This window comes from Colobus angolensis, unplaced genomic scaffold (genome assembly GCF_000951035.1).
Source record: "Colobus angolensis palliatus isolate OR3802 unplaced genomic scaffold, Cang.pa_1.0 Scaffold228, whole genome shotgun sequence".
In the NCBI taxonomy this organism is placed as follows: domain Eukaryota; kingdom Metazoa; phylum Chordata; class Mammalia; order Primates; family Cercopithecidae; genus Colobus; species Colobus angolensis.
This window is the reverse complement of record NW_012115466.1, coordinates 3,139,726-3,151,580: the sequence shown is the minus strand read 5'-3', so window position 1 is coordinate 3,151,580 and position 11,855 is coordinate 3,139,726. Positions and strand designations below refer to the sequence as shown.

Sequence of the window (11,855 nt, the reverse complement as noted above, 5' to 3'; positions counted from 1 at the left end):
CCATTGCGCTCCAGCCTGGGCAACAAGAGTGAAACTCCATATCAAAAAAAAAAAAAAAAAAAAAAAATCTTCAAAAAGGCATAATATTTTTGAAATTATATAAAGACATAGTAATGTAGTCATCCATTTTTCTTTCTTTTCTTAAAAAAAAAGGAATAGGAAGTATTTAAGGGTAGAGCAGGGCAACAACCTCATTAAAATGCCAGAAAATATTACCAATGAGAAAAGCCTAAATAAATTGGAATTAGTTCATGTGCAGATGACAAAGCTAATGGTCTTTCACAAGTCAATAACAATTTTAAGCAGCAAAGAAAGCATGTTATAAGCAGAATTCTGATCAGCTGGTTTTATTATTCAGTGAAAATAAAGTAAGAGAAAATAAATCTACACTGGAATTTTAAACAGAAATATTATGTCTATTACATCTGTTGCTGTTACATGTGCTTCTCTTATCTTCCATTCATTTTCCAAATATAAGGAATAAAATCAGTTATTTAGTTTCACCTGCTCACTTGCACAAATATATATAGTTTTATACACCACAAAATTGTATATCGTAGTAAACCCATGAGCTTGTGCCCATGTAATTTTGCCTGTATTAGCCATTCCTAAGTGGTATCAATGAAAGCCTTGCATTAAAGGAGATATATAGATGCACTTGGGTAAATATAGAAGTCTCCAACTGGATTAAAACAGATGGTATTTAACTACAACTGGAACTCATACATTATGGTAGCAGGAAAACTGGATCACAGGTGCAAGGGAAGCCCAGAAGTTTCTTGGTAAGTTTAAGAAAGAAAAGGGGAAAGGAGTCTTTATTTTCTTCTATTTAACATGAACAAAACCCATTTAATTACTGTTAGAACAGTGGAAGGAGATGGTGTTGTGTTAACGTTGAAGGAAGAGAGGATAAATGTCTAGTGCTTTGAATCTTTTCTAATTTAGCATTATTATTTGGGTGAGGTAATAGAGACAGCAACTTAATCTTGAAGGAAAACTGCAGGAGCTTGTTTTGGTTAAACAATGTACTTTTGCCATTCTGACAGGATTATTGATAGAGAAAGAAACTCAAGGTCACAGGCCTTGATATTTTCCTCATTCTACCGTAAACTTATTTTTGGAGATTGTTGGCTCAGCTAGTTCTTTGCTAGATGCTGGGAAGATAAATGTGAACTTGGGCTTGTGACACCACTTAACTTGTAATAATGATTGTTATCAGTGCCTCTCCATCCTGTTTGTAGGGCAGGAAGTTTGGCTATGTGTGTGGTTGTTTTTCCAACTGTGAATGACATTTGAAATCCCCAGCTATTTCTTCCAAAGTGGTGGTTAGGAATTACTACTATCATTGAACTATAAATGCACTTATATTATTTAGGGCAAGAAAATGCTGTTGATCCATTTGTCTCTAAATATAACAGGGCTAACTTTTTCGTTTGATTTTATAAACTTAATCTTAACCAATTATTTAGCAAGAACTATTTAACTATCATATATATGTTTTAATCTGTTTTGATTTGTGAAAACCCAAAGACACACAGAAAGAAAACAAACCCTAACTGTATTTAGCAAGCTCTCACAGACTCTTTTCAAGAGAAAGATGAAAGTGCTCATAGGCTGCCAGGGAAATCATGCTTGAATTTCAATATATTAAACTCCCCTTCCTATTTCACTTATAAGTATATCTGTGGAGAAAGAACTGAAGAAACTTTGGTTTATTTAATAAAGAAAATTTTTACTTGTAAACTTGGTGATAAAAATGTATTTCATACTTAACATATTTTTTCTACAAATATTTTTGTAAAATGGAGCTGCCTATGCTTTTTGTTTGTGAAAACAATATAAGTATACAGTTTTGAGAAAGTCAACTAGTAGATAAAAGTTCAGGAAAAGGAGATAAAATAATTATAATGCAAAGGTAAACACTCTGTTTAAGTGACAGCTGAATTATTGCAATGTCACAGAGTAACTCAGCAGGATTTAGGATTATGAAAACATTTGTATCACTTATTAATTAAATAGTATGAAAAATTAAACAACTGATTTGATAAATATGAATGTAGCTGCCTAATATAGATAATTTTTAAGTGTTATTGTTAACTGCTAAAAAGCTTGAGGAACAAATACTTCAAAAAATAGACTGGGCTGGGTGCAATGGTTCATGCCTGTAATCTCAACGCTTTAGGAGGCAGAGCAAAATAAAAATAAACAGCCTGTTTTTGAGACACAGTCTTGTTCTGTCACCCAGACTGAAATGCAGTGTTGTGATCACAGCTCACTGCAGCCTCCACCTTCTGGGCCCAAGCAATCCTCTTGCCTTAGCCTCTCCAGTGGTTGAGGCCACAGGAATGTACCACTATGCCCCCATTAATTTTGTTTTTTTTTTGCTTTTATTTTTTATAGAGATGGATCTCCCTACATTCCCCAGGCTAGTCTCAAACTCTTGGGCTAAACCAATGCTCCTGCCTCTGCCTGCTGAAGTTCTGAGATTACAGGCATGAACCATTGAACCCGGCCCAGTGTGTTTTTTGAAGGATTTGTTTCTCAAGCTTTTTAGTAGTGTAAAATAGCACTTTAAAATTATCTGTATTAGGCAACTACATTCATATTTATCAAATCAGAAGTTTAATTTTAAAATACTATTTAACTAATAAGTGATACAAATATTTTCATAATCCTAAATCCTGCTGAGTTACTCTGTGACATTGCAATAATTCAGCTGTCACTTAATAGTCAAAATTCCATGATGGGTAAAGCAATGTGAAGTTCAGAAATCCTGTATACCCGGGAACCAGGTCCATCCCAGGATTATTCCAGATCTCTTCAACCTGTCGTCTAGATCTTACATAGGCTCCCTTTACAGGCAAGAATCAAAAGCAAATCAGTTTATAAAGTTATATTGTGAAGATGGTGATATTGTTTGGGTTAGGATAGAGATTTGCCATGAAGAAAATAGTTTAATCTTGGGAAAAAGAAGGAAACAACAACAACAAAACCACCAAGACAACAGGTTCAAACAATGTAGTTTCTTAAGAAATCAAGTGATGGTGCTCATTTCTCTAAGGTCCAAGTCCAGGATATGTTACTTATTTGGGATTGTATCAGTCAGGAAACAGATCGTATACTCAAGTTGAGTAAAGATGTAGACAAGTTTAGGCAAAGTGCCTCAGGGCTAGCAACCAGGGAGCTTTGACTGCCCTCTCCCTAAAGGGGAAGTGGCAGATGCAACAGTCTGAAAGGAGAGAGGTAGAAGACATTGCTGGAGTAGCTGTGGCCTTGAGTAAGGGACAGGGTCAACTTGCTGTGACTTATCAGGGAGGAAGCTTGGGGAACACACACTCTGACCTCATTCTCCCCCTGACCAGTTATGTCCAACTCTTGCCCCCCTTCATTGGCCAAATCCAACTAACAAACAGAGAGGAAGTGATCTTATTCACGTAGCTCATACTTCTTAGCTTCTCTGGGAACAAAGCAGCCTGAAGAAGGGTGGAGCTGATCTGGAGGGGCCAATGAAAACTCTCTGCATAGAAATCCTTCCTGGTGGAGCTGTTTGTAAAACTCCAACAAAATTGGCTTGGTTTTAATCAAAACTCCAACTAAATCGGCTTGGCTTTAAGTAGAAGGAAGATTTTTTTGTTACCTTAAAATATGATTTAATAATACATAGTTTGAAAAGTACTTTATCTAATCACTTATTGATTTAAAAATTCATTTTCAACAATTAAATATATTAATAATATATCAGAGTAAAATATGAGAAGAAAATTGTAAATCTTCTAACCAACATTTAAAAAGAAGGAAGAGTCACTAGGAAGGCAGCTAGGAGACCTGGAAATTCAATTGCCTTTGATGTCAGAGCTGAGTTGAATCCTGGACGGGACATTACTATTGAGACCTTATGTAATTTACTTACTTGGGCACTGTGCTGCGTGATGGACCCACATGTAGGAGATGCTTAACAATCTAGTGCTTCTATTGTTGTCAAGACTCCCTTGCTGAAGTCTTACTATAAATCACTGAGAAAACAAATGATACTTGTTTTAGTATGCTGCAGAGCTTTGTAACCTTGCTCTAAAACTGTTAATGCCTGTTATTAGATTCTTTCAGAGTAAAAAACAAAGTGAGCAGATTCTACATAGAGTTTGCAAGGGGATAGTCTTTATTAGATAGTTATAACCAGAATTAATGATCTTGTTAAACCATGTCAAAAAACATACAAGGTACAGTAATCCCAGTTTAAATGGATGATTTCCTACCAGTCCCAGCTCTGTCACCAGTGAAGAGAACCAAGCCTGTGTAATTCAAGTCATTTTAGACACGTATTTATGTTTGAAACAAGGAATGTTAGAGCAGATGTCAGAATACCGTTTTCAACATATGGTAAGCTCTTCCATTGCAGCTGGCTGCAATCCTTGTCAAAGGTCATCGAGAAAAAAAAAGACAGAGAGTCAGAAGTCACTATGAGCTTTAAAAGCACATTCAGGAAACTGCACTGTTATAAACCATGCTCACTGAACCAGAGAAAAACCTAACCCTTTTATCAGTAATGTAGAGTGAATTGAAAGCTGATTTTGAATTTAGGTATGTAAGTTTCCATGTAGCTGAGAGCAAGAGAGAAATAGAGAATTGAATTAAGAAGGTCAGAGACCCTCTCACATAATGGTATTTGCTCTATTCTTATTGCTATCAAGCTCCAGGTACAAGTGAAAGGATGTATAACAGGGACCAGTGTAACAGAATGCACTTTGAGATTCAACCAGTTAGCCCCTTCAGTGTCTGTATTCACTGCACTGCAGAGAACAATTGGAAATCCTGAAATGTAGCCACCCTGCAATCACTGAAACAGGATGACTATTCCACCACTCTCCAGGTCTAGGTGTGTGAAAGGAGAAGTTGATGAGAGGATATCTACATTTCAGGGAAAGACACAAATTATAGTAACCACAAAGAGAAAATGATATTGCACTCACTATGAGGGCAGAAATAGTTAGATTACCTGTCACCTCCTCTGAGGAGCCTTTCCTAACCCTCCAAGCCTGGGTTGGGCAGCTTTCTCGAGTGCTGCTGGACCTCCGTAACACTATCATGTAATGCTGTATGTAGTTGCTTAAATAAATTGTACACCAAACTGGAAGTTCCATGAGGGCAGGGACCGTCTCTTCAGTGCTCTATCCAGCACCTTGCACTGAGACTGCAACAACGTAGATGCTCAGTACCTGCTTTTTCAGCAGCAGAAACAATCAAAAGTGCTTATAACTGTAAAAGAGGGAAAACCCTTGTGGCTGTTACATGATTGCCCTTTTACCCTGAATGACTTATGGTGAGATGGGATTGTTTCTTGGTTAGTTTGGGTGCTTTTCCTGAAGATATTGTTAATAAATTCTTGTTCAAAAAACAAACTCTTGCATTTAGAGTTTAATCTGACAGGAAGGAAGGGTATCCACTCTGGATTATCCTTAATGCTTGCCCCTATCCAAGACTTTGTCAGGCTTTCCAGTATCTGGCTGCAATCATCCAAAAACAAGTGAGATGTCTCTTGTGAACACACATGTAGGCAATCTAGTGTTTTCCCACAACAGAGACAACAGCTTTCCTGGTACCCATGTTGTCATTTAACCAAGAATCAATAAATTAAAAGGAAATTTGGAGGGATCCTGTAAATCTTTGTAAATGTCAAGGCCTATCTAATTATTTCCCATTTGATTTTTAAAGTTAATTGCCTAAGCACTCAATACTAAATCCTCAGTTTGCTAAAAGAAGGTTGTGGATTCCTATTTTTAATCAAGATAGAGATATGCTGAGTTTTCTTACCTTGTAAAATGGATCGCTTAAAGTGTTAAATATAAGACCTCAAACCATAAAAATCCTAGAAGAAAACATAGGAAACACCATTCTGGACATGGGCCTCGGGAAAGAATTTATGACTAGGTTCTCAAAAGCAATTTCAACAAAAACAAAAATTGACTAGTGGGACCTAATTAAACTGAAGAGCTTTGGCATAGCAAAAGAAGCTATCAGCAGAGTAATCAGACAGCCTACAGAATAGGAGAATATATTTACAAACTGTGCATCCAACACAGGACTAATATCTAGATTTCATAAGAAACAACAAGCAAACAATAACCATAGACATTAAAAGGTTGGCAAAGGACACAGACACTCCTCAAAACAAGACATACCAGAGGCCAACAAACATATGAAAAAAATGCTCAACATCACTGATTATTAGAGAAATGTAAAATAAAACCATGATAAGATACCATCTCACACTAGTCAGAATGGTTATTATTAAAAAGACAAAAAATAACAGATGCTGCAGGACTACAGAGAAAAAGGAATGCTTATGCACTGTTGGTGGGAATGTAAATTAGTTTAGTTACAGTGGAAAGCAGTCTGGAGATGTCTCATAGAACTACCATTTGACCCAGCAATCCCTACTAGGTATATATCCAAAGGAAAGTATATTATTATACCAAAAAGACACAGCAACTCATAGCAAGGACATGGAATCCACCCATGTGTCTATCAATGGTAGATAGGATAAAGAAAATGTGGTATATATACACCATGAAATACAATGCAGCTAAAAAAATAATGAAATGAAGTATTTGAAACAACATGAATGAAGCTGGAGGTCATAATCCTAAGTGAATTAACATAGGAATAGAAAACCATATACCACATGTTCTCATTTATAAGTGGGAGCTAAACATTGGGTACTCCTGGACATAAAGATGAAAATGATGGACACCAGGAACTACTACAGTGGGGGGAAAGGTAGCTGGGGCAAAGGCTGAAAAACTACCTTTTGGGTACTGTGTTCACTACCTGGGTGATGGGATCTTTCAAACCTGAAAACCTTAGCATCATGCAATATACCTATGTAACAAACCATGTACCCCTCAATATAAAATGAAAGTTGAGCTTGTAAAACAATAGAATAAAAATGTGTTTTTATACTTCTTACTCCTCACAGCAATGGATGATTTTTAAAAGTTATATTTGGACCTCATTTGAAATAATTTAAAAGTTATAGAAATAAAGGGTAATATGAAAGAAGAAATTTCAGAACTTTCTAAAGTATATGAATAATATTCAGACTCAAGAGAAACAAAAACAAAATAAAACATTGAATGTAGTGATAGACCACCTCAAAAGAAAGGCATTTGTGAACGTTTTGAGAGACAAGGAGATTCTTTCATTCAGTGTTATCTCTCCCAAACTTGGGAGGATGTCTCTTGGGGTTCTCTGTGACTGAAGATGAGCTCAAAGTTTAACTTAGTTCTGGCTGTCAAGTTCACTTGGTAATAAAGTGAAAAATTTAGCATCAAAGACAGCAAACCCTGGTAGTGAAAATGAAAATGAAGACTTATGAAGAAAATAGTCCTGGAGATAAGATTTATAATTTCTTCATTTGTAAGCATTGGTCTAGTTATATTTTAACTCAATGAATAACCATCTGGGACACAGAAAATTTGCAATCAGAATACCTTTGAAAAGTATGCACTTGGTATCTTCCATGGAAAACTCAATTGGGAGCATGGGCTCCTCTAAAATGGATCAACCATTAAGAAAATTGCCAGCAATTATATGTTGGTTAAATTCCCTATATGCCACTTATGTTTTAATTGTTTAGGGGAGGAGAGACTTCCAAAAACTGTATTTTAAAAAATCTTAAATCTATCAGTTTTCGAAATACTATCTTAGACATTTTATGTAATTCTCTGCAAAAGTATAAATTTATATTATTAGGATTCAAACACAGAATTATTAGACCTTGTGGTGATTCAGTGAAATAAGGAATTTTAAAACACTATTAAGTCAGCTTTTATTGCGTATAATGAGAATCTCCTAGATGATGTAGAAATCATTAAAAATTAATTGTATAACTTCTGGACTTGTCTCAAAGTGTCTTGAACTGATAAGCCTTCCTAATCTTCTAGTATTGCTTCAGCTCATTGATGAAGTAAAGTGGCTGGCTTTTAAAAATTGATAACCTTATTATAATTACTAAAGTGCAGCACATTCTGTTTGCCTAAGGTGTTTGAATGAGTCACTACCCATCAAAGGAAAATTATGCTATGGTGCAGTGAATCCCAACATGTCAAATATGCAGATACTTTTTAGTAGACATATTATTTTAGTTGACCTTTTACTGTTTGTTGATTGAGAAAGCATGGTGAATTACTTTGAACGAATTGCTTCGGTATGAATTCAGTACCAGTTTAAAGTAAATACATATGTATTAATATATCACTAATATTTATTTGAAAAATAAAAGCACATAGTATATGTATTAATAGTATAACGTATATTATGTATGTGAGTGAATAATTTCTGCAGTAACTGTGCTTTCCTAGGTTTGTGAATTTGTCGACCTATTGCTCTAGACCCTTTTGAAGATATACAATCTCAGTATTATAAAATAGATATCATCCAAGAAGATGTTCTATTAGTAGGTTGAAGATGTATGTAAAAACAGTGAGTTTCCTGTACTGAGGACTTAGCTGGCTTCTCTTGATGTTACAACAGTGCTAGAAAGAAGCCTCTTAGGTCACTTGTGTGCCAGTTAGTGCACTGCAGGGGCAAGCACAAACACACACAAACACCGACTCACTTTCTAGGTAAGTGCGAGTGTCTCCTAAAGTTCTTAGTCAATAAAAAACACATACCAATTAATGCCACAAAGCGAGTCTGACTTGCTTTAGTGTAAACAATATTTTTCAGCTCTGTTTTTATTTCTGACTATGCTAAGGTATTTTAAATATGTGCTATTAGAGGTCATGTATTCCTTTACACAAATTTTTGGAAACATAACCTTATCATCGGATTTTCAAAGGCTGCTTTACTAAGTTGTCTCCATTTGCTTCTATTAAATTATAAGTGAATATGGAAGTCATTCTTTTCTCTTTTTGTTATGTCAGTTGTGTGCAGTTGTGTTCATATATTTATGTATTTACAGGTATTACCCTTACATACCTCTGGGAGAGAGTAACACATTTGTAACACTCCTTTATAAAATGTTATATTTAAACATGTTATCTCATGCTGAACATGCTTGAAAGGTTTGGTGTGTGAGATTGTGTACCTTTCCTAATAAATTGGTTGTATCAGTTGACTGCGGAATGTTATCAGGTCCAATGGACCCAGCCACCAATGCCTTGTAGCAAAACAGGTTAGGGTATTTGTTTGAAGGAAATGATATTGTAAAACATTTGAAAGAAAAATGAGAGAAGCAGAAACAAAAGGATGATAAAGAAAAATCATAGGCAAATTTGAGCAATGAAACACATGTAAAGAGATGAAATAACTAGTTATTTAATTCCCTAGTGACTTCTTAAGTCTGGTCCTCACCAGAGTTTCAGTATTAACTTTCTGGTATTTTTTCATATCAACTGCTATGTTTTCAACTATATGGTGTGGCAGTCATATATTCTGTCTTTTCTAGGATTGTTTCCAATTCACATATTCTTTTTTCCCTATAAGCATATTTGAACTTGTCAGAATATGTATACATTTTGTAGTTCAGAAAATATGGTCACAGTGTAAAACCCAGAATATCAAAATAAGCTCTAGAGTTTGTCATGGAGTCTTTACATTAGTTGCCATTCAGGACTGTGGAAAGTGTTCTACAATCTTTACACAAAAAAGGACAGACTGGTGTTGTGATTAGGAACTGGGGAGTCATGTATCCAGAATTCGCATATTTATCCTGCCATAGGCAAGTGACATAACCTTTTAAAATCTTAGTTTCTTTATCTGAAAATGGGTTTCATTAAATAACCACTTTCAAAAGGTTTTATTTAGATTTAAAGTCGTGATGTAAATTCTCAATAAATGTTAGTTGTATAACAACAACATTTTACAGTTATCATCTTTTTTTAAATTAGACATCAAGTATTTGAATATGAACATTTGAGGACATGTGAAATTATCTAATCAAGTCTAAAATGAAAAGATTCATACTTTAAATATGTTTGGCAAGAATTTTATTCCTTCTCTTTTTTCTATATCGTTATATGAGTTACCTTTGCAATTTAAAATGGATTGTGGCTTATCCATCTTGAGCAGACATTGCTACTAGACTTCTCATTGTTACACCTATTGTTAAGAGGTCTCCAATTACTTTTGTTTCTACTGATTATAACTATATCCTAGGTTAATTACTGAAAACTGGAAAAGTTAATAAATATTTTAAGAGGCAAAAAAAGTCACTCTGCTTTTTTATGAATAATTGCAATGAAAATTTGTATGCATGCAATTTTGTTCTATTTTCTTTTAATTTCCTAGGCTAGAGTATAGAAATGAACTATAAATATAGACATTTTAAGAACTTTGGTGTGTGTTCCTAAAATGTTGTGCCCATTCATACTCAGTGTTTAGAGAGTGCCAGCCTTGCCACAAATTTGTTGGCAGTCAGTGATGTTTTAAAATATCATAAAGGAATTTTTAGGTCAAATGTATAAATTGAATACCACAATTGCCTTCTGTCCTCAGTTATTAATGAGACATTATTTGATAGTGATTCTTTTTCCAATGCTAATATGAGATTTGTTTGTTTTATATCTGAAAGGGTGAAACAGATTCAAAGTTTATATTGTTTGTTATTAGAGTCGCCTCAAAAAAATTTTATTTGGTCCTATAACAAAGAAGTGATTGCAAAAGTGGTGATCTTACAACTTTGAGATCAGTTGTGGGAATACAGAACAGCTCTATATTTCTCTTCTAAATCATCATCCTAAGTTATGTAGAAAGTAGTCATGTAGACAGTGTAATTCAATAGCTCCAAAGAGGGGTTACCACGGTTACCTGGAACATCAGACAGGAGGTTTGTTCCTAGGCTCATTGTACTAATACAATTACTTGTCTGAATTGAAGTGAAAATGTTCGAGTGTTATTTTTTTAACCTTGTTACTGGCATGAATTATATTTTCATTTTTTCTGAAGTATTGTGAAGAATGTATTTCAAGTCAGTTCTACAGTTTTATGTCAGCTAAATCCTTTGCAACATGCGTGACCTACAGCTAAATTTTGGTGTTTATGTTCAGTGTTACTCAAGAGAGGAATGGAATAGAAACTAATGGTTATTGTGGTGCTGAATACTCATTATTTTATTATTAGTTTGATATATTCCTTATAAAAGACAGTAATTCGAATGGAATGACAGTCATAAAAAGAAAACCTCAGTTAGGACTTCTTTCACCATTTATTTAAAACTGCAAGCCCCCTCCCCTACCATTTGCACCCCACTTCCTATCCAGGGTTTTTCTTTCCATGCACCATCTCACACACTGTACATATTAAATTTTCCTGTTTGTTTGTTTTTTGTTTCTCTCATTCTACTAGAAGTGAGTTCCATAAGGGTGGGGATTTTAGCTTTTTTTCACTGTTCTACTCCCCGTGTCTAGAAGTGACTGGCAGCACATAGTAGGTTCTCAGTAGCTGTTAAATTAATGAATGAATGTACCAAAAATTATGTTTCTAGAAAATGCATCGAAGGGCAAAATGAAGCAGATATGATTAGATTTTTTAGAATAATTATTAACCTGTGTTTAACTTTTGACTCACATATCTCAGATATAGCAGTCTAACATAATGGTAATCAAAAGCTATTAACATGTGAGGATATATTTGGTGATATGTAAGGTATTTTAGTTCAGATTTACTTTATTTATCAAAAATATTCTCAAAGCCAAATTTTTAATAGCTGGTAAATATAAGACATTAAAGTTCAGAAAAGATAGTATTCTGGGTACTACTGTTTTGTATTTCCTCCTTTCATTCAATAATGTAAATTATTGTTATTGAATTTTTTGAAATAAATACATTAACTTTCCAGTCTTTGCAACTGGAGTACA

General features: G+C 34.6%; 1 protein-coding gene across 1 annotated transcript in view; it reads left to right on the top strand.

Annotated features, from left to right (window-relative positions):
- Nucleotides 1–11,855, top strand: part of LOC105513302 (inactive N-acetylated-alpha-linked acidic dipeptidase-like protein 2) — a 245,318-nt gene that overhangs the window by 214,016 nt on the left and 19,447 nt on the right. The gene's annotated exons all lie outside the window — the stretch shown is intronic.